Raw genomic sequence first — 24,385 nt, 5'->3', positions numbered from 1 at the left:
CCTACTCCAACAAAAGCGTCATTTGAATTTTTCTGACAGTCCAATTCAGTAAAGTTTATAGATATACCAAAATGGGAGGCACAGATAATGAAACGCTGAAGTCTTTGTGTGATGGGAATGTTAATCAGGTTTTAAATTCACCGCTATTGTACAAGAGAGGGTTAGGACAATGGCTTAAATGAACCGGCAAGGCTGTGTTGATTGCTACAGGGGCATTTGAAGGGGCTTGGAAATTAGGTTAGTCAAAACACGTTGACCATGATATTTATTATTATACAAATCCCCTAACTGAGAATCCATTCTAAGTGACAGAATCAGCCATGGTAGTGCTTATCTTATCACTGGACTTGTGGAACCAAGATTCATTTCAAATAACTAAAAATGTATGACTATACATGTGGTTGTGCCATTTGAAAAAATTAGGTATTCGGGCTGGCTGAGTGGTGCGTTGGTAAAGAGCTGGCTTGGGACGCCAGAGGGCCCCTGTTCAGATCCCACATATGAGGGCCAGTGACACTGCCCTCCACAGCTAAGATGCTGAACAACAGCTCAACCTGGAGCTGGGGTGCCCTGAGTCGCCGGCGACAGTGTAGGCTGTAGCCCCTGCTGCAGTGGGTTGCCATGGGCTACCGTGTGTAGCCAGTAGCCAGCATGAGCCGCCAGCAGCTGCAGTGAGCGGCAGTCTAGAAGCTGGCGACTGATCTGCCTCTCCTGGGAAGAGCGCAATGATGGTGCCAACTTGGGCCAGTGAAGCGACGTCCTCCACAACTAGACTGAAGAACAAAACGACAACAACTTGTCTGTTCCCCTTCCCCCAATTCTCCAGCGCTGTTCCCATTCCCCAATTCCTCAATAAAAATCTTAAAAAAAAAAATTAGGTATTCATGTTTTTTTTTTTAAACCTGCGAACTTGTCATGGAAGAATAAATTAATAATTTTCCATAAAATTAGCTAAACGGGGAAAATCGCATTTCCTCATTATTTATCTTTGCTAAGTTGTACTTAAACACTGATTTTGTTGTGTGTGTGTGTGTGTGTGCGCGCGCGTGTTTTAAAAAACAGTCGTGTTTTATTTCTCCCAGCTGGAGTGGCCTACATAGGGTGGTGGGTGTGCCAGGCTCAGGGTACGTGTGGTCTGTGAGAGATCACGGTGGTCTAGAGGCTGGAAGGAAAGGGGCGGCCTGGAGGCCAGCTCCCAGGGCTCCTCAGATGCATTTCTGGGAACTGGTAAAGGAGTCATGGCAAGCTGTCGCCATTCCTCCAGTAAGATGAAGAAATTCTTGGAAATCTGCCCATCCACAGTTGAGGTCCAATTTCTTCATCATATGGTCAAGGACACTGGGGTCCTTCTGATTCTTTGTGAAGGCAGCCCATTCTGTATTCATGAAGCTTAGGAACTCAGTCTTGGAGAGATTGACGGGAGCAAGTTCTACCGTCCTTTCCAGCATCCTTCTGGAAAACAGCCATCAGAGGCTCGATGCACCCTTCCGTCTCTGTAGGGTCAGACATTTTTGGGACTGGACAGTTTGGCCATGTTGGAGTGGGGCGAGGCATAGCGGCTGCAAGCAGGGAGTGGTGCGGTGAGCTCCTGACACTGATTTTTAAAGATTACACATTTATTTTAAGAATTTTGCCCCCAAATTATTTGAGTATTCTCCTAGGGCTCTACGGCGTTTATTTAGAATATAATGTCTTGATATAATTTGCTGTTTATGGCAATACAAATGATACACTGACTTAAAAGTTTAATTTATTGGAAAATTTAACATTTACCTTAAAGTTTAAGTGCAGTCAGGCAGATACTGTGATATCACTGTTTAAAGAAAAAGGGGGTGTGGCTACCAATATAAACACTTCAAAGCCACACTTAGTGTAGGCCAGGGGCAGCTGTGTGTAAATGGCATGCTTCATATGTCCGCAGAATGTTAGAGCTGGAAAGAACCAGATTGTTAAGTCCAGGGACTTTATTTTGCAGATTGGAGATATCTATACTGAAAGGTTAAGCGACATCCACGGCACACAGCAAACCAGTGCTTCTTCCTCCAGCGGGTAGAGCCAGCTTCTTGGCAGGGAGTTTTCTCTACCACAATCTACTTGTTTTTCTGGCTGTAGAGCATTTTGAGTCAATCTAAATCCAAGACTAGTCGTTGTAGGTCTGCCCTGGAGCTCTTGTCTTGCCACCTATTCCATGCATGTGTGTTCTTATTAAATATAAATGCGTATGATAATTGGTTTCAGAATGCCACCTAGGAAGATCTGTTATGATTACTTTTATTTATTTATTTATTTATTTATTTATTTATTTATTTATTTTAGCTGAGCCATCCTGCCACCTGTTGGCAGCTCAGCGGCAGCTCAGCTCGGGCTGGGAATCGAACTGGCGACCCTATTGCTCAGAGCTCACACTCTCAAGCGAGCTCTTAACCAACTGAGCCACTTGGTCGGCCCTCTGACAATTACTTTTAAAGAGAGAAATTCAAGCCAAATAAAAATCGCTCTGAGGTGCCGGAGTAACCCCATGGTGAAAATGTCATTATCTTGTCATATAGATGATGACGCTAGGGGTCAGAGAAGTTAATTTAATTGTGTAAGGCACTAGTTTGGAGTAGCAGAGTTTGGATAGGAAACCAGGTTATCCAAATGATTAGATCCATCTCTTTTTCTCTTCACATTCTCAATACCCCTCCTTCCTCCTGTTTAGCTTATGACTTCCTTTTACATTTCATTGAAACAAACTGAAGAAAAGTGTTCCAACTTTTCCCTGACAAATCTGCCAAATACTGGCACCTTCTCCTGATTTCCTGTCACAGTGGAGGAAATGTCTAGCTTGTCTGAGTTCCTCACACGTCTTGTAAACTGGACATCATACCTGTAATCTGCTCAAGAACTTCAAGCCCGCATTCACTCCTTTCTCTTCTGAATCATCAATTTTCCTCCTTTTGCTAGATTATTCTAATCCTCATAAACACATGGCCTAATATATCTCATCTTTAAAAAGTCCCACTCCACATACTATCACATTCGTGCATTTTTCATTATAGCAAACTCCTCAAAAGTGTAATCTATTTTCTCGCCATACTTAATCTCCACTCTACCCTCTACTCAATCCATCATTGCCCTCCCCACCCCCTAAAACCATACTTGTCATGGTTACCAGTGCCTAGCTGACTGTGTCAGTCACTTCCCAAGCTTCATCTCATTTGGCCTTTCAGAAGCATGGGAATGGTCGAGTGTTCCTACCTTGGTGAAACAGTTTTTCTCCCACATAATTTGAAGACACTCCACACTACCGTTTCTCCCCATACATCATAGGTTGCTTCTTCTAAAGCTCCAGTCAGCTTGTCCTCTATGTTGGATCAGACTAGGCTCAGGTCTCACACATCTTTTCTTCTCTTCTTTAACCTAGATGATGTCATTCAGTTCCAAGGCTTTAATGCCCACCTGTGTTCTGAGGGCTCCTAGTTGTACAAAACCTTGGACCTCCTGAGTTCCAGGATGTGTGTATGAATGAGTGAAAGATATCATGTCTCCCTGTGCATGGAAAAGACACAGCAAGCGCAAACAGGAGTGCCCAAAGGATTCTCACATTTAGTAGTGATCATCTCGTGCCATTGTCATCAGTTTTCTTCAGTGTGGTTACAAAGCTGTTTTTTTAGGAATCAAAGTCCACTGACTATTGTGGTCCATATGCAGAGCGTGTTTTTAAAGAGCTCCCCGTGGGTTACATTGGAATGCCACTACTTGTGCTAAGACTTCAAACAATTTTATGAAGATTTGAATTAAGAGCAGGAAATGAAAGCTGCTCATTGCAAATTGGCTTCCCTGCCTTGCCAGGAGTCAATTTCTACTTTCAAACAGTTCAGAAAATCACGAATATTACCTTTTTGGTTATTAAATGTCTGAGTGACACTAGGATTTCAGGTTGTGTTTTACTGAAGTTTGTGATTTAAAGTCTCAGCTACTTCTTATGATATGCATGGTTGTTTAAAATGGATAAAATATCTTAAGAATTATTTATCTCCTGGGAAAAATACATCGAATCAATTAGTATATCAAAACACAATATGGCCAGGTTATTGTGGGTCATTGACAAGACTGATAGAGGTGTCTCATCCCCTTTTATTACCTGTGGTAAATTTTTACACGTTGTTTAGATTTGTCCTTTTCAAACTTCAGTGGCAGAATCTGCAGTGATTTAATATATTAATGGTTTACAGAGGTGCTAAAATTCAAGTATTAAACAGGGTACATTGTCCTGGAGTGTCTATTTTAACTGACAATTATAAAGGGAAATGTTTTTATATTAAAGCAGTCACGATCATATTATTAAGTATACCTCGAGTGATACACAACATTTCAAGGAATTTCCCACTTGGGATAAACTACTTAAGACTTTCCTGAGAGACCCCACTCCCTGGGGTACGAGTTTGTTCTTCCTTAGGGTTAGAACTGCATTGATAAGAAATTTGAGCAGCTCATAGACTTCTGGGGGGTGGGGGCGTGTCACATACATAATACCACCTTTCTTTCCAGTAGCCTACAAGCTCCCCCAAATTAGGGACTATATAGCTCTTATTTTATTTTGTAGTCCAATAAGGAGCACAGTGCTTGGCACATAGACGGAACTCCGATAAATCTTGCTGACTGGAATTGAACCAGACAGACTATAGCGTTTTCAAAAAACAATTTCTAAGGCAATGACAGAATATCTACAAATACAGAAAAGTTGCATTGTTCTCAGGAAAAATGAGTTTTCTGACTCTCACATACAGCTGTGGTTGGTTGAACCTAAGCGGTGGAATTCGGGAATTACTGTTAAGAGGATCATTAGAGCACAGCTGGAAACTTAGGTACAATGATTGGAGATGTGCATTCACAGACCCGCATATGACGGGCTAATTGCAAATCAGTGGGGAGCTGCATCAACAGGACAATAGAGTCATGGTACTTTTGCCTTACACAGCAATGAGACTGAACCAACTTCAGCTACTTAGGACAAGACAGGTGAATCTCACGAATTTCCAGATCACTCTGTGTGGTTTCATTTATATGAAGTTCCAAAAAAAGAGGCAAAACTAATGTATGAGTTCAGAAGTCAGCATATTAGGTATAATTGTTACCCTTGGCAGGCAGGGAACCTGGACCGGAACACAAGGGGGCGCTGGGAGCTGTGGCCATGCTGTGTTTCTTTGAGCAGGTTCTGGTTTTGCAGAAATGTTCACTTTGTGAAAATGCATCGATTTGTACAATGATGATTTGTGCACTTTTCTGTATATGGATGTTATATATCAATAAAAACTTAAAACAACTACCTAAAATAAATTGGGATCATGAGTTAGAAAACAGCTAGCATCCACCCAGAGGTGCCGAGGCCACACCACAGGGGACCCTGACTGAGACGCACAGGAAGGGACGTGGGGATAAGTAGCTGGGGGTATTTCAGATCACGGATCCCCAAGACTCCTGAGTTTTGTCCTTTCTCCTCAAGCTCTGAGGATTCTGGATATCAGGTTAATAATAAGGGTTAGGTTGTTGGAGGGACACGTTAATGAGGAGGCTTTAAAGGCAATTTGTTTCTAACCCGAGAAAGCAGCAGTGCAGATTGATAATCTCTGCTGTTCAGCGGGAAGGGCCGCAGGTCTGGAGTTGGCTCTGGGACTCTTTCCTTTGTTGTACTCAGTTTTAAGGGGTAGCAGGAATTGCTGCTAGCTCTTGTTGAGAAATTGTTTTAATAATCGCACAAAAGCCTGATGATAATTGGAAGGAGTTCAGAATTACTTATACTGGGGCTGTGTCCCAGGTTCTGCTCAGGTTTCTCCAGGTGGAAGATGAATGCTGATTCTTTTATTTCTTTTATTTCTAGTCAAATGACTTACAATCAGTTCCTCTTCTTTCATGTTAGGTGAGGTCCACAGGGGTGAAAAATGTACTTTTTGAAATCATTCTTCAGCATGGAATCAAAATGATACAGCATTTGTGTTGTTGATGTTGGGGCTAATTAGAAAAATCGTGGGTTATTAGACAAAGATCACCCTTCCTACTGATGTATTTGTGTGTGTGTGTGTGTGTGTGTGTGTGTGTGTGTGTGTGTGTGTGTGTGATATGGCCTACTGTGGAGATGGCAGAAGTTGCCTTTAAGGAATAATGAATTTCATCTAATAAAATCTTTTTAAAATTAAAAAAATTTAATTGTGGTAAAATACACAGAACATAAAATTTACCATCCTTACCATTTTAAGTGTAGTGTTAAGTATATTCACACTGTTATGCAACCAATCTACAGGACTTCTTCATCTTGCAAAACTGCAGCTCTATACCCATTAAATACAACTCTCCCAAGGCCCTGGTAACCACCATTCTACTTTCCTTTTATGAGTTTGACTACTCAGTATAATTGGAATCATATATTAAGACTTTGTTTTAGTTTTTCACTCTGAGCTTGGTTTAGACCAAGACAGTGACCTAAATTAACTTTACTGGTTGTGTAACATTGAATTTAGAAGGCTGACCAGACCATCCTGTGAGTTATTCTTATCAGATGGCCCATAATAACCATGCCTTATTGTTCTACTGGGTTGTCGGAAAAGTCATGACGTATTTTGTCTATGTTTTTCAAAGGTCATTTATTTACATAAAAAATAAAGATCAATCAATGATATATTGCCCGTTTTGTTTGATAACCTTTTGCCATCTTTCAGTGAGCTTCCTAATTCCTTGTTCATAGAAGAACCTGTCTTTATTTTCAAAACTCTGAACAAGGTGCTGATTTACAGCCTCATCTGAATTGAACGTTATACCACAAAGGATTTTTTTTTTTTAGCTGAGACATCCTGCCACCTGTTGGCAGCTCAGTGGCAGCTCAGCTCGGGCCAGGCATCGAACTGCTGATGCTCAGAGCTCAAATTCTTGAGCGAGCTCTTAACCAACTGAGTTACTCGGCTGGCCCCATGAAGGGGTTTTGAAGAGAGCGAAACAAGTGGAAGTCTGATGGTGCAAGGTCAGGCGAATATGGCAGGTGTGGCAACACATCCCATCCAAGCTCCAGTAATTTTTGACAGGTGATCAAACTTGTGTGTGGTCTTGAGCTGTTGTGACGGAACACAACTCCTTTACAATTAACAAGCTCTGGACGTTTCTGGATGATGGATTCTTTCAAGCTGTCCAATTGCCGACAGTACACATTTGAATTGATTGTTTGGTTCCTTGGTAGGAGCTCGAAAAACACGACACCTTTAAAACCCCACCACATTGAGAGCACAACCTTCCTCTGATGAATGTCTGCTTTCGATGTTGCTTGAGGCGAATCATCATGTCGGGATCAAGACCATTTGCACACCACATTGTTGTAAACAATCCACTTCTCATCACCATTTATCAATCGCTTCAAAAAAGGATCGTTTTCCTCACATTTAATGAGCATATTGCAGATGTTTATACACGCCATCAAATGAACTTCGAGTTCATGAGGAACCTAAATATCGAGCTTGCTTATGTATCTCAGCTTCTTCAGGTGACCATGAATACTTGAATGATGGATGTTCAATGTTTCTGCAATCTTTCATATCACGTAACGTGGGTTTGATTCCATCAATGTCGTTATTTTGTTGTCATCAAACTCGGTGGGCCTTCCTGATCGAGGAGCGTCGTTAAGATAAAAATCACCAGCACAGAATTTTGTGAATCATTGTTGGCACTGATGTTTTTGTAGAGCATTGTCACCGAAAACTTTATGCAACTTTTCACAAGCTTGACGTGCCTTCTTCCCTTTATGGAAGTAAAACAGTAAAATATGGAAAAAATGCACAGTTTGGTCTTTCATGTTTAACTTGTAAAATCTCCAAAACTCAACCAAGTTGCTCAATTCTTTTTTAGAGTGAAGCTAGAACTGTCAGCTGTCAAATGACATAGCAATAACATAGATGCGAATGACTCTAGTACTTCCAAAAATGAACTAGTGCCATCTGTCGCANNTTCAACTTGTCATAAAATTTCCAAAACTCAACCAAATTGCTCAATTTTGTTTTAGAAAAAGCTAAAACTGTCAGCTGTCAAATGACATAGCAATAACATAGATGCGAATGACTCTAGTACTTCCAAAAATGAACTAGTGCCATCTGTCGCAAACATGTGTCATGACTTTTCTGACAACCCAATAGTCACATCTTCTTGAATCCTTGGCTGACTAAAGATGTAATAGTTAAAAGAGGAACAGGATAATTATAGGCCCCAGCCCAATCAGAGAGCTTGATGGTACCACCCCCATTCCATGCCACTACCACAAATGAAAGAAGTGGCTAGAGGCAGTGGTTTCAGAGTTCGCAAGGTTAAGCATTTGTTGACTGGGTACTTTTCCCAAAATTACACATTTAGCATGTGGTGAAATAGGAGTTGAAATCAGGAGATTATTAAAAATAAGCTGCAAATCCCTGCCCAGATTTGGGGCTATCTTTCTACCAAGGTTTGCAAAATACCAGCAGTGAAAACGACACCAGTAAGTGGGAAGTTTACCTGTGAAGAAATAATTCAAGTGTTGTGCTCTCTGCAATGCCTTCTCCACAGGAGATGAAGGTTGGGTGGTCATATTATAGAAGAGCTTGAGTGAGCCACCTAAAGATTCGTTCTTAATTTGGTGGGCAGCTGGGGGCTTTTGGAGAACCTTGATTGAAGGTGATCAGAGCTGTGCTTTTAGAAAAATCAATGCACACATTAGAAGGTGAAGCAACTGAATGTAAGCACACTCCCTCAATACTACTAAAATGGGAATGACTTTATTGCCTCTCTGCATCTCCTTGACCTTTTACCAATATCAGTTGGGAAACCTATTCTTATCTAATACAAAGCATTATTTTTTTTCTCCAAAAGTATTTGAATGGTGATGTTAAGATCTCAAACTTTTGTATACATACCAATAAAGACATTTTAATACTAAGTCAGAATAGTCAGTATTTTAGTGATGAAGACTGAAATGTAGAATCCTACATTTTTTTTAAAGTTGCAGAAAAGGAGTTTATTAGAAGTAAAAATACATTTCAAAGAAGCAGAAGCGGGCCCAAGCAGTAGAGAATGGCTCGAGGGCCATTATTAGAAGAGAAAGTGCACTCCAAAGAGTTTTGGAGTGGGCCGAGCAAAGAAAGCTCAAAAGGCTACATTTTGTTTGTTAGGTGAGTTTTAAACCAATGGAAAGGATAACTATGTTGCAGTGAAGTGATATTGTATATACATATATATTACATAGCTATATTTCATTACATAAAGATAGATAGATGTTTAGAATTGTGCACTTGGCTATTTTTCTATTTCTCATACTTACCTCATATTCTTCTCAAGAACACTAGAGGTCACTCAGACCCTGTCTTTAACTTTGCCTTTGTTCATCTTCATTTGAGTTACATCTGAATTCCTGTTGTGGACTTGCGTTTCTCTTTATGAATTATACAGCTTGCCTCTCTTAACCTGCTAATGTTAGTTTGTAACATTCCCTATTACACTGATAGTTTAATTGACAAATTAACTTGTGTTAGTTTGCCAGATACAGGCACAAATGAGATTTTTCTTCATCTTCTCAATGGTTGATGTCAGCAATAGAGAGGGAGGTTGATTGAATGCAGAGTGGTTCTAATTTCAGAAAAATCAATGTTATAACCATAGTGCTCAGACTGCATTTTTCAAATATTCTATGTTCAGTCATATAAAATAAGCTCTAATTTTTGTTTTCAGTCAACTTTTAACATTTTTTATTAGTCTTCTGCAGACATACACTCAAAACATTAGTTTAACAGCACCTTGAGCTTAGAGGTCACGAGCTGCCGACGGGAAGCCAGATGGCGACTGACGCTCTCCACAACGAAGATAACAACTTGGCTGGTCCCCCTCCCCGATTCCCCAACACTGTTCCCCTCCCCCAATTCCCCAATAAAATCTTTTAAAAAACAAAACAAAAAAAACCCCATTAGTTTATTCTTTACATTAGGCTGTTCACTCAGTTAACAGTCTCTTAATAAGCACATGCTATATGCAAGAAACTAAGTCAGGCAGTGAGAACATGGAGGCGAATACAACTGAAAATGGCTCAGTAGCACTTTTGTTCATGTTCCCCTAAACTCTAAAATGTTGTGATTCTGGGAATGGGCTTATTTAGTTTCTTTAAGTATAAATTTAGTAAACTCTAGGGAGACCAGGGTAATTCAACTTCTTCCATTTCTTACGTATTTCTTTCCCCCTCCTAACTCCTTCCAGCAGGCACACTGGTGGGCACCTGTCCTTGGGTTTCCATGTGCATGGCATTTAGATGCCATCTGGGGGTGAATGATTTTTCTGGCTACCCGAACCTATTATAGCCTCTAAGATATTGGTTATCAAAGGTCTTGTCAACACAGAACATTTTTATACAGGTTTTGCAAAGTGCTTGATTGATAACATTTTGTTATAGACACAAGGCTGTTTTCTGAATGTGATAAAAAAGAAACAATCTTTGCTTTCCTTTGAGTTTCTTCCATGAAAATGTCCTTGGGGATGAGAAGACCTGTCAAGAGTAGTGATTCTAGGGCCAGCTGAGTGGCTCAGTTGGTTAAGAGCTCACTCAAAGGTTTGAGCTCTGAGCAATAGCGGTTCGAGTCTGGCCCGAGCTGAGCTGCCTGCCGCTGAGCTGCCAACAGGTGGCAGGATGGCTCAGCTAAAAAAAAAAAAAAAGTAGCAATTCTCAAATTTCAGTATAAATCACCTTGAAGGCTTTTTTTTTTTTAAGATTTTTATTGGGAAATTGGGGAATGGGAACAGCGCTGGGGAATTGGGGGAAGGGGAACAGACAAGTTGCTGTCATTTTGTTCTTCAGTCTAGTTGTGGAGGACGTTGCTTCACTGGCCCAAGTTGGCACCATCATTGCGCTCTTCCTGGGTGAGGCACATCAGTTGCCGGCTTCTGGGCTATAGACAGTAGCCCATGGCAACCCACTGCAGCAGGGGTTGCAGTCTATGCCATCGCTGGCAACTCATGGCAGCCCAGCTCAAGGTTGAGCTGTTGTTCAGCATCTTAGCTGTAGAGGGCAGTGTCACTGGCCCTCATATGTGGGATCCGAACCGGGGCCCTCTGGCGTCCCAAGCCAGCTCCTAACCAATGCGCCACTCGGCTGGCCTTTGAAAGCTTTTTAAAACACACATTTCTGGGCTCCATGCTCAGCGTTTCTGATTCAAGTAGGCCTGGGATATACATTTGAGAGTGTACATTTCTAATAGTTGCCTGTGTAATGCTTAAGCTGTTGGTCCTGGGACCGCTCTTTCTGCACCATTGGTCTAGACGTCTAGAGAATAGGACACTATATTTGGAGTTGGGAGGCTCACCTTCTCGTTTTAGTTTTGCCACAAACTAGTTATGTAAAAGTGGACAAGTGATCTAAACTTATGTGACATAATATTTCATACAAATATGCTTATAATTCCATTATGGTAATTTCAAAATAATTACAGCTTACCATTTATGAGAATTGTTTCTACCTCTCTCCTCCTCACTTTCCCCATCTCTCCTGGGCTCAATCTAGTCTGACTACTTGGAGTTCCCTGAAGATGCTATGCTCTTCCATACTTCCCTGCTTTTGTATATGTTGTGTCCTGGAATCCTCTTTTCCCATGGATTAACTTGTTAACAGGATCCTACTCATCCTTCATATACCAGCTTAACAGTTATAACTGAACTTTACCTAATGTGCCCCCATTTCCATCTCCCCTTAATTGAGCTGGTTATTCCTTTTAAGATCTTCTCATATCACCTTGAACATAATATGTGTCATATCAATATAGGGCTCTTATTGGTTTACAATAAAAGGGACAGATGCTTCCCTCAGAAGAGATAGAGTCTCTGTGAACAATTTCTGTGTCTCTTTTACCTAGTGCAGTTCTAGTACAGAGCTGGCATTCTATAAATGTTTAGTGCACGATTAAATCTATATTTGGATCTGCTTTCCCTTGCATATTGTGAGATTCTCCTCGATGGATATCTTGATTATTTTTGCTTTTTGGAGAAATTCATGTCTTTACACATTATAGTTTAATTTTAATGAAGGTTAAATTACATAAGAAATGAAAAGGCTAGAATGAGAAGACCTTCTATGTCTCTTAAAGGGCCTCCAGATTCAAACTGCAAAACTGATTGTATTTTTTTATTGAGTAGTTATTATAATTGGATCTGATTTTAATAATAATATTTAACAATTTGAAATGCTTTTGTGCCAGGGAATTCACTAAACACATTTCAGAGATTTTTGCAATTTTCACAACAATCCACAATGTACTATTGCTACCTGTATTTTATGGAACAAAATATTGAGGTTTGACTAAGCAAGGTCACATATTTAGTGATGAGTCTGGGATTCATACTCAATAAGTTATTATATTAAGAACAGTTTTGAAAGGGGGAAAATTTAACCTATGAATCTGTGTTTTCCCACAGTGTTAACATTTAATACAATATTCAGAAAGTAAATGAAAGTAGGATACAGTGAATGTCCTTGTCCAAGAAATAAGATGGAAACAGTTGTCCATAGTTGTACTAAGATGGAATGACTTCGTGAAGCTTTGATAATGTGTCACAGCCTTGTGGCAGGAAAAGCAAGCATACATATTATATGTCACTGGTCCTGTGGCAGAGCTCATGCTAAGCAGGAAAGCCGACATAATTCTTGTTCAGTTGTTAGGCTGTCAAAAACTCAGGCTGGAAGGAGGCAGTTACTGTTGAATGAGGCAAGTCTTTTACTCTCATTATGTTCCTAGGACCCTGGCTCTTCAAGGCCAAAATTAGTTAGAAAAAGAGTAGTTTTTGCCCATGGGCTGGTGACAGCACTTGCTTACTTTATCTCAGTTCCTGGCACAGTTCTCTGTACTAACAACACACCCAAACAGAAAGGAATCTAGTTCAAGTACCATTCTATCTGGAGGTTGCCTATGTGGTCAGTTCAATTTGGGCACCACATTCTAATAAGGAAAATCTGGACTGCAATTGTCATTACTGACTTAAAGACTGTTTTTAATCTAGGCATTATGATTCTATTAGGATGTTGTATAATCTGGATCCAACCACACATCCCTGCACCACTGAAGGCTGACCCTGAGACAAGAACATGATGCAGGGAATTTCTTTTGGAGATGATCACAGGAAACAGAAGTGTGGGAAAGTGGAGAGAGACAAGAAAGGAAGAAAAAATAATAAATTGTGTATTAATGAGTTGATTACTGCTTAGAATTGTCCCACTGGAAGAAAGGAAATGGAGACATTGATCCATACACTTTCATCCTTCATGGGGTGAGGATAGCATTGGGGTGTGGACTCCCTCACATATCTGAGTTGCACCCTCATGAGGTTAAGCTAATTTCCCCAGCTTTAAAGAAGGCAGTAACATAGAGGTACCATGAAGCATTGGCAGAGATGCATGGAACTGTCCACGGCCCCAGTGCTGAAATTATGTGGACTGAAGGAGAAATGGCACAGTTCATAGCAGGTGTGTGCTGCAGATGACAAAAAGGGTTACCTAAGAATAAGGGCCGAAATGATGAAATAAATTGTATGTGCTATGTTAATTCTTTTACATGTTGATATATGCTTTTTTGGTATGTTTTGAGAGATTACAATCATATCAAGTTATCAAGTGGTGTTTGATTTAAGGTTGGTATTAGTGCCCACCTTTCTGTATTAAAAAATTGGCAACCAGTTTCTGGCACATTATGAAAGAACCAAAAAAGAGAGCTAAAGCCTTCATTTAAAAAGCTCATTAATGAATGAATTTGACTACAAGGTCAGGTCATTGGATTGCAGTGGGTGAGTACAATATTAGAATGGCATGCATTTAATATAATAGTGTGCAGAATTTTTGATTTAAAAATGATCTTATTTCTCATTTCTCATTGCAGAAAAAATTTAAAAGCCTAAATAAAAACATAAAGAAGGAAACTGTATCTACCATAACCTGCTATCCAGAAACAATCACTGTTACCATATTGATATAATTCTTCCCAGTCAAAAATTCTTATTATAGATGTGAGTAGGTGATGTTGTTACTTTTTGCTAATAAATCCTAGTTCCCTACTGAGTGGCAGGTGGGGAAACTAATATTTATTGAATGGTTTTTATTTGCCGGACATCAAATTGACATTCTATACACCTTCCCTAATCCATTAGCCCCTGCACTGTTTGTTTTTAGGAAGCCATCATCCCAGCCCCAAAGGTCAGTGTACATTGCTGAGTACCGCCCAGAGCCTGTCTCCAGTTATTGAGAGAATGGTTTGTCTTCTACAGGCCCCAAGTGAGCAAGTCTGAAAGGTTAAGGGCAGCCTGGGAAATGCTGAGAAGTGTTTTTTTTTCTAATGGAAATGAAGATGAAATAGAGGAAGGAGAAGAGAGGGAAATGTATTTGAGTAAAGCGATGGAAAAGAAATTTCTTTAAATTAATTTTTCTCCCAGTACTCTGTTATGTCTGTTTTTAGGTCTGCTTGTTCAAATGACTAGGCAGATTTTCCCAATTAAACCATCATTTACAACCCTGCTGATCTCAGACGTGTAAATAAGCTTCCTTTGGGTTTGTCAGACAGGCGTTTGCTTTGCATCATCATTTGTGTTTTGACAACGTTACTGGAGATGAAAACAGTTCTGCCATACTCCCAACTCCTTTAAAATGCCTTTTTTCTCCTTTTATCTTTGATTCATTGGTGTAAATAAATAAAACCTGCCCTACCCTGTCTTGCTTCTCCTCCCCCTTTCCTCTTCAATTCCGGATTTTAATTTGAAAATAGTTATTTTTAGCCTTGTTCTCAACTGTGCCTCTGCTCTGTCCTCACCATGCTGCTGATTGCTGATAACACAGCTGGCTTGGGGGAGGGGGGAAGGTGGCCAGTGCAATCTGCAAACATTACAGATAAGATTGATTGAAAAGCGGGCTGCAGCTGATAGAGACCCCTCTGAGGCCTAGGAAGCAGGTGCTTCCTAAAGGATTTGTTTTTTAGGGAGAAGTTTTTCAACCACACCTCCATGGGATGGGGGAACAGGCGGGTATGACAAACTGTCCTTTCTTGGGTAGTCTTGCGACTCAGGGGTGGGCAGAGCAGTATGATTTTAGAAAATTGGGGACTCTAGGGTCAGAGAAAGGGCTATTTTTGAAACTTTGTGGGATAAAAGAGTCAGGAGGTATGCACATTAGAGGCAGCATGAAATGAGTCTTTCAGTGAGAGTATAATAAGCAGGGGTCCATATCTACAGGCCATAAGTGCTCTGTAAGTGTGTTTTGCTGGGTTTACAGTGTTTTTCTTTAAATACATATTATTGTTATTCAATTATATATTCAACATGAAGTATATATATATATAGTCTCAACATATAGTCTATCACATATTATATACTCATATATGTAAATACCTGCTATGTGTCAAGAACCGACTGCTCGAAGCTGTTCACAAATACCACCAAATGATTAACTTTTTGTAGCAACCCTATGATTTAGTTTCCAATATTGTCCCTATTTTACAACTAAGGAAACTGAGGCATGGAGCAATTAAATAACTTGTGCAATGTCATATGCCTTATATATGAAATAGTGAAGGATATTTACATATAAAACTAAAAATCATTATTTCTGATTTTTCTTGGATATTTAGAACTTTTGATGAATATTGGGTTCTCAACCCTTAGGGCAACAAATATCCCCATTAGACAGGACATGAATGCTGTAGCTTATTGGAGTCTTCACATATACCTGTTCTCTGTAACTGGTTGACTTAAAAAATTTCTATTATTTTCCTTACTCCTATAAGTAGTTGAGAAAAGAATATCTGGGGTAAAGCCACAGTTTCCAAGGACAAACCTTTCAGATGAACTTTAGCAAAGGGTTTGGAAAATGGCAACAGGAGATGGAGGACGTGCTGAGAAACTGCCTAGAGTCCACTCTCTGGTCCTTAACACACTGTCATCCACTTGAGCAGGGACTACAGTCACTTATCTATGCAGAGACATATAGTAGATGACTAAAACTGTGCTAAAAATTAAGGACACAACTCTGGGTGAAAACCAAACAGAACTTAAGTCTAGTGGCGGACAAGCTGGGAATCAGTGACCAGACTATCATACATTATAAAGAGGAGGAAGCATTGAAAGTTGTCACATCCTGGGAGTCAGCTCCAAGGAGTTGACTACTGTTCTAAGAGCATGAGTGGAAGTCAAATAGGCAGCAATAGGACATAATTTATGGCTGTGCCCTGAAAATTATGCCCTGAAAACATGGCTTTCTTGAGCAAGCAATAAGAATAGAGAGCAGCAGATGAAAAACTGGAGAGAGCATGGCAGGCAGAGGAAATGAATGGAGGACGTGTGTTGGGTGTGAGGGGCCCAGAGCACGTTGGGGAGGACACTCACCAACTTCGTCTGTTAGTGGAGGCATTGGTTTTTGAGTCTCAGTTTTCTTCATTTTTAACGTGAGAAAGCAAAAATGTGCTGACCTCATAGTTTTGCTACAAGACTTAATTGTGATAATACAGGTAACGGACTTAGCAGAGAACAAGACACATTGTAATGGCTCAGCAGTATAGCTATTATGTCATATTAAATTTTTGTTCTATAGTTATTGGTGTTAATAATAATGATGAGGTTAATAGTATTTTTATTATTGTTATTAAAAACTCCACTTGGTGCCGTGGGAAGAGAAAACTTATTATTTCTGTAATGTGCCTCATGCGAAGGTCCAAATAGCCGAGCCATGGATGAAATAATGTGCATCGTAGTGACCCTGAGATGGTGGGGCATTGAGAAGGAGTGAACAAAAACCAAAGCAAAGCAAACAGAACAAGAAAAAATCCACTATAAGATGCTCTGATCAAATTTCTTCCTGTTATTAAAATGTAGCAAAATATTTCTCCATACCTATGATTTTTGTATTTGATTAGAGAGGTAAAGAGATACAGTTCTGGTTCAAATGGGTGATTGATAATTTCTTTCTCATATCAAAGCAGAGCTAGAATCTGAAGTTCAAATCCTAATTATAATCCTTTTTATAGCATCGATGACTCAGAAATAATTTATTTCTTTGTGCAAATAATCTAGCTCAGCATCGGCATGATATCCTAAAGGAAAATAAAGTAAGAGCCTCCTGCTAGAATAGCCCCATAGTCCTGTCAATAATTGTAGTCTGCATCTGCCACATTTTGCCTTTATTAACATCTGATTTCACTGATCTCACAAAAGATTGAGAACAAATGTCCTTCTCCCTGTTATCTGTTCTCTGACCCTCACCTTCTATCAGTTCTTCCCTCCAGGAGACATAAGAGGGCGATGAGCTAAAAGGAAACAAGCCAAGCCTTATACACCTAAACTTTGGTTCAGAGGCTTTTCTTTTTTGCTCTCCCTCTGAAACTGTTGAAAGCTATGGGCTAGATGTTCAAATGGGGAACTAAGAGGAAATTTCTGCCTTTTTCTTTTCCCCTTCCCAGCATTCATTAGGTCTTCTACCCAAAACAGCTTATGGAGACTCCTTCAGGAAGTAAACCTTCTCTTCTCTCAGACCAATAGCTGACCCCCCTTAGGTCCAGGGGTGGGTGAGTGATCAGCCCAGCCAATCAGTTCATCTGATCTCTGGGCTACCGGCTACAGTGTTTTCTTTAGGGGTGGGCACATGCCCCAGCCAGTCCAATCAGAGCTAGTGTTTAGATGTTTACTGGAAAGATTGGAAGGATGTTGTTCTTTGTTGCTGGTCTTATAGTTATAAAGATGAAGGACTGGAGCTTCCAGAGGCCATACAGAGAGATCCTGTTTGAGTATGAAACACACACCGAGGAAACAGAGTCAAGGCATGGGGAAAAGAAAGAGAGAGATAGGGAGATAGAGATAGAGATATAAGGGGGGGCAGTAGAGGGGAGGGGCCGAGAGAGGGAAGTTGGTCTAAAATCACCTCTACAACTACCCTTATGATTTAATAATTTCCCCGTTTTGCTGAAGCCAGTTTGAGTTGAATCTTCATTAATTTGCAACTCTAAGAGTGATGAGTAATAAATGGAAGTTCCCAACCATCTGGGTCCCAAGCAAAGCAAAACTTTTGCAATTGGTTTGTTAATTTAGAAGGAGGAAGACAAAGAAAGGGAGCCATGAAATCAAGTGGCCTAGAAATATATAGAGATACACAAACATCCACGTATGGTAGACAGACCGAGCTAACTTGGAGTTGGTTCTGAGCCACTGGGTGTGACAGATGGCATGTGTGAATTTAAAGGGATGAAGTAAAAGGTTGCAAATCTTGACAATAACACTTTGTGGCTGGAAAGCCCTTGTGTGACAACTGAAGTCACACTTCCTGAGGGCGTGTGAAAAATTATCAGCTTTCTGATCCCATCAAGTGTATTCTACTCTTCATTTTCCAAATTCTTATGTGTTATCAATCAAGGCAGTGGTAATTTGTAGGGGTGAGTTTTTAACGTTTAGTTATGGCTGGGAATACAAGCACGTGGACCTGTCTTTGGCTTGGGGGAGAAGGAGCAGGATGACTGGTAGAAGATGAACTTAAGCACTTACACATTGCTGCCTCTTAGAGTGCTGACTTTAGGTGGTTTCATGTCCCACCCGATGAAACTCCCATTGACGATGGTGTTACAAGAGGTCAGGCAGGTGCTAGATAGTGCAGAGCTTTGCAGACAATTGGAGGAAGCCACTTCTACATCCTATTGTATGTTTTTTGTTTTTTTAAAAAGATTTTATTGGGGGGTTGGGGGAGGGGAACAGCATTGGGGAATTGGGAAGGGGAATAGACAAGTTGCTGTCCTTTTGTTCTTCAGTCTAGTTGTTGAGGACATTGCTTCACTGGCCCATGTTGGTATTATCATTGCGCTCTTCCTGGGTGAGGCAGATCAGTCGCCCGCCTCTGGACGGCTGCCCACAGTAGCTCTTGGCAGCTCACATCGGCTGCCGGCCACTCACTCTGGCTGCCGGCCACTCACTCTGGCTGCCGGCCACACACAGTAGCTTATGGCAGCCCACTGCAGCAGGAGCTGCAGCTTATGCCGTTGCTGGCGACTCACGGCAGCCCAGCTCCAGGTTGAGCTGTTGTTCACCATCTTAACTGTAAAGGGCGCAGCGTCACTGGCCCTCATGTGGGATTCGAACTGGGGCCCTGCTGCTCACAGCTGGCGTCCCAAGCCAGCTCTTAACCAACACGCCACTCGGCCGGCCCCTATTGTATGTTTTAAGACAAGACTCACACCACCTTTTCCTCTTTCAAGCTATGCTAAATAATGTTGGTTACTCCAAGTAATCATCATATGAAGTTGCTTCCCAAAAGTCCTTGAGTGCCAGAATCAATCTTTATCAAAGGTGCTTCCCCAGATCCTAGCACGGTCCCTGGTACGTATTAGGTACTCAATACATTTTTGGGGCTGGAATTAACTTCCTTAAAATATCATCTTTGTTTATATGTAATTTTGCTCATGCTAGTTCTTCTTCTGCAGGATGCTGGTTTTTTAAAAATTTTATTTCAAACTCCACTCAATTGTTCGTCGTCTCTCTCTACTTCTCATATAAATGAGGGGGGTTGGGTGGGTACATAGATATAGTTCTGGTTCCTTATGAAAAGAGGAACTCAGTCATGGTGGCCAGAGCCAATTGATGCCCAATTAAACGAAGCATAGAATTGAGCTGGGATGCATTTGTTCTGATTCAAAAGCCATCTTTCCTTCCTGCCTGATGCTTGTCTCTTTCAGTGTCAGCACAATGTGGGCAGGGAGGAACTCTCTGCTCTGTTCCACTCCACACAGGGATAAAGGGAGATGGAAGCACAGGCTGCTTTGTGATGAAGCAGGAGCCACTTGTTAGAGCAAGGGAAGAATCGACGATAATAGGAGCTTGCCCACATGGAAAGGATGGGATCACAGGCAGCCGTTCTTTTAGCAGCTGCAACTTTTCACTCCCCAAGAAGCAGGAAAGAAGCCAGCAGAGATGATTAAGCCAGTGATCAGGATGAAGGGCCATGTGAGATACAGTCAATACACAGAAACGACTCAGCAGGCTCGCCGAGCTGGGGCCAAACCTGTGGCTCTGTGAACCAGCCCGAACAGTTCATCACCTGGAACCTGCCAAGAACCAGGGCTGTCATTTATCGGTGGCAGGGAACACTGCTCATCAGATATCCTGCTTATACCCGCTCACTCATTCGTGTGTTCAACAAATATATACGGAGCTTCCTCTACATGCCAATCTCCTGCTGGACAGGAGATTCCTAGGTGGTGAAGATAGTCGCTTTTTGAGGTGCTCCTAATTCAATGGGGGGAAATGATGAGACCAGAGTAAACCCTGTGTAACTGGTAGCTGTTATTGTCATGTGCTGGGGACCTAGGCAAATACTCATTAGTGATTATGTCACGTAACAACTCTAGGTGGTAAATTCTATTTTTCTCTCTGCTTTTTACGTGGAAAGCAATAAGGTCAACATTACCTCCAAATCAGTGGTAAAGCTGAGGTTTGAACCCCTGTGGTTAAGAAGGTAGCAGGAAACGCTGTAAGAACATAGGAGTAGTTGAGTCACCTTTTCTGGAAACATTCAGACAAATGTTATCAAATAGGTATTTCTTGATTTGGGTCTTGAAGTATAACTAAGAGTTTGCCTGATAGAGATTAACAGGAGGTCGTTTCAGCATTTGTAATATATGCGTGGGAATGGCCATAAGAAATTTCTGGATTCTTTTGTGTAGCCCAGTTAGGTAATAGTTTCCATTAAACAGTCTATTTTGATAATCTGATTTAGATTTAGTTTTATAGCTTTAAGCAATATAGTTTTGGCTTCAGTGTGGTCTCATTTCATTGCCTTTTTTCTTTCTTAGATTTTTTTAAATTGGGGTATTGGAGGAAGGGGAACAGACAAGTTGCTGTCCTTTTGTTCTTCAGTCTAGTTGTGGAGGATGTTGCTTCACTGGCCCAAGTTGGCACCATCATTGCGCTCTTCCTAGGCGAGGCAGATCAGTCACTGGCTTCTGGATTGCCGCTCACTGCGGCTGCTGGCTGCTCACGCTGGCTGCTGGCTACACATGGTAGCCCATGGCAACCCACTGCCACAGGGGCTGCAGCCAAGCCGTCGTCGATGACTCACGGCAACCCAGCTGCTGTTCAGCATCTTAGCAGTGTCACTGGCCCTCATATGTGGGATCTGAACCGGGGCCCTCCGGTGTCCCAAGCCAGCTCTTAACCAGCATGCCACTCGGCCGGCCCCATTGCCTTTTTTCTTATTGAGATATAATTGACATAGTAGTATATTAGTTTCAGGTGTACAACATAATGGTTCTGTATTTGTATATATTGTGAAATGATCACCACAGTAAGTCTAACATCCATCACCACACATAGTTACAGATTTTGTTTCTTGCAATGAGAACTTTTAAGACCTACTCTCTTAGCAACTTCCAAATATGCAGACAGTATTATTAACTATAGCCACCATGCTGTACACTACTTCCCAGGACTTATTTATTTTATAACTGGAAGTTTGTACCTTTGACCCCCTTCACCTATTTCATCCATTCAGGATGGACTTGTGAAGGGATATGGGCTCAGCTCTCAGAATCAGGCATAGATTTACAGCAAGAGCGGAGGAGCCATAATGGAAGCTGAGCACATAGTGATTGTTACAAGCAAGATTAGGGGATGAACACCTGGCCTTTATCATCCGTCTCACAAGGCGCAGGTGGATGCTTCCATTTGACTTAAAAACGTTGGGCTTCAGGGGCCGGCCGAGTGGCTCAGTTGGTTAAGAGCTCGCTCAAGAGTTTGAGCTCTGAGTAACAGCGGCTCGATTCCCAGCCTGAGCTGAGCAGCCGCTGAGCTGCCAACAGGTAGCAGGATGGCTCAGCTTAAAAAACAAACAAAAAAATGAAACAAAACAAAAAAACACGTTGGGCTTCAGAAGACAGAAATGGTGTATGATCCTTTAATTTCACTGGTCCATGATTCTGATGTTACCATAGTGTTGATTGTTTAATTTCCAGCCAGATGGTCTCCCAGAATCCATTCTTGCCCTCCTCAGATCAATAGTTTCACCAGTAACCAGAGTTAGAATTCTAAAAAGCAATATTTTTTATGTTACTCCTTTGCTTAAAAATCCTGTAGTCTTCACGATAAAATCCAAACCATGAGCAACTCGTATAAGGCTCCTGTTTGACTCTTCAGTTTTAATTGTTTTATGACCTGGAGACACCTCTCCACCCCCACAGCTGTTCCCCAGCGTTGTTGCGTGTTTTGTAATATAAGAGTGGGAATGGCCGTGCTCTACCATAGCTCCCTCATCTAGCCGACTCCTCTTCTTTTACGGGTTTCACATTAAACATCCTCTTGGTAGGAAGGCTTCTCTGACCCCCTTGAAGACTGAGTGGGGTTGCCCCTCCCTGTGCTCCCATAGAACCTATTTTGTCACTTGTCACACGGTGTTGACGTGACTCTATGGTCTCCCCCTTAGGCTTATGGGAATTAGTGTCTTTGATTGTTTCATAGGAAGGCAGTCAATAAATATTCGGTGAATGAATGAATGATGAATGACAAGGTGAGAACTTCATTATGGGAGATTTTTACCAGATTTCTAGAATGCACTCAGCGTTGTGTGGCAATATGTTTGGTTTGAGTCATGTCAGCGTATACGAGTCCTTTACTTTTCAGTCCTTCTCTCCAGTGGCACTGTAGGGGGATGAGAACCTTTACTATGATGACAGTTAAAATGATATATTTCTTTTAATATAGGATATCCCATTTCAATTTTTTATTTTGAAATAATGTCAAAGTTACAGAAAAATTATAAGAAGAATACAAGGAATTCCAGATACTTTCACTCAGGTATCCCAACTGTTAACATTTTGTCACATTCACTTTATTATTTTCTCTATCTATATACACTATTTTTAATAAAAAGATTTTATTGGGGAATTGCGGGGAGGGGAACAGCGTTGGAGAATCAGGGAAGGGGAACAGACGTGCTGCTGTCCTTTTGTTCTTCAGTCTAGTTGTGGAGGATGTCACTTCACTGGCCCATGTTGGTATTATCATTGCATTCTTCCCTGGTGAGACAGTTGCTTGTCAGCCACTGGACGGCTGCTCATGGTGGCTCACGGCAGCTGCCGGCCGCTCACGGTAGCTCATGGCAGCCCACTGCAGCAGGTGCTGCAGCTGTCGCCGGCGACTCACGACAGCCCAGCTCCAGGTCGAGCTGTTGTTCACCATCATAGCTGTAGAGGGCGCAGTGTCACTGGCCCATGTGGGAACCGAACCAGGGGCCCTGCTGCTCAGAGCTCGTGCTCCCAAGCCAACTCTTAACCAATGAGCCAGTCGGCTGACCCTATGCTATTTTTTTTCTGTAACATTTGAAAATTACAACTATGATATCTTTTTAACCCTAAACACCTTTTTGTATATTTTTGAAAATAAAGACATAATCTTTTATAAATACAGTATGGTAATCAAAATCACTAAATTAATATTGATATAATACTATTATCTAATCTGTAGATCATATTCAAGTCAAAGTTATTTTATGAGAAGCATTCAGTATTTAAAAAAACATTTGGTTTGTCCTGTGTCCTCATGCTTATCTAAGTGCAGTATCTCTGAATCAGGAACTTGCCAGTGTGGAACTAAGAGGCAAAGAAGGAGGGATCAGGATTTACCTGTTAGGACACAAGGGACTGAGGCAGGATGAAGTCAGAACTCTTCTGGAAATAGGTAGAAAATGAGAAGGAGAGAGGGAGAGAGAGAATGTGAAGGATAGGAGACTTCAGGTGTCCATGTGAGGACAGCACTTATCTCTACTCCCCTCTGTCCAGCTCCTGAAGTCCTCTTCCCTGGACTGTGAGAAGGACATGCCGCATGCTAGATGGGGCTCTTTTGGATGACTGAGCCAGTGTGCTTTTCTAGAAATTATAGTTTAGGACATGCATGTGTGCACGCGCGCGCGTGCACGCGTGCGCACACACACACACACACACACACACACAGCCTCTAGCTGACCTTTAAAAGACTCTTATTTAGAAACTAAACAAGGCTTTGCTGTCTCCTGTTATACCAGTTTGTCTTTCCAAACAATTCCCCCTTCCATACTTATTTCTCTTCTACTCCTCACACCCCCAATAGATGACAACTAAATGTGAATAAATACATCAGTCCTCTAAACACAAACTGACACTCTTTTCACAGTGTACATATATAAAAAGGAGAAGCAGATTGCAAACACTCAATGCATTGAATCAGCTTCTTTCCACTGATGTTTAGGAATGGCTGAAATTTAGCGATCCAGGGCCACCGTGTCGGGGGCTGTTGGGACCTGGCTGTTTTTCAATTCTCATTTTTCATCACAGTGATCATGCCATCTGCCTTTTGTCACTTGTTCTTTTTTTTTTTTTTT

The sequence above is a fragment of the Hipposideros armiger genome, unplaced genomic scaffold (genome assembly GCF_001890085.2).
Source record: "Hipposideros armiger isolate ML-2016 unplaced genomic scaffold, ASM189008v1 scaffold_423, whole genome shotgun sequence".
Lineage (NCBI taxonomy): Eukaryota > Metazoa > Chordata > Mammalia > Chiroptera > Hipposideridae > Hipposideros > Hipposideros armiger.
This window is presented reverse-complemented; position numbering follows the sequence as displayed.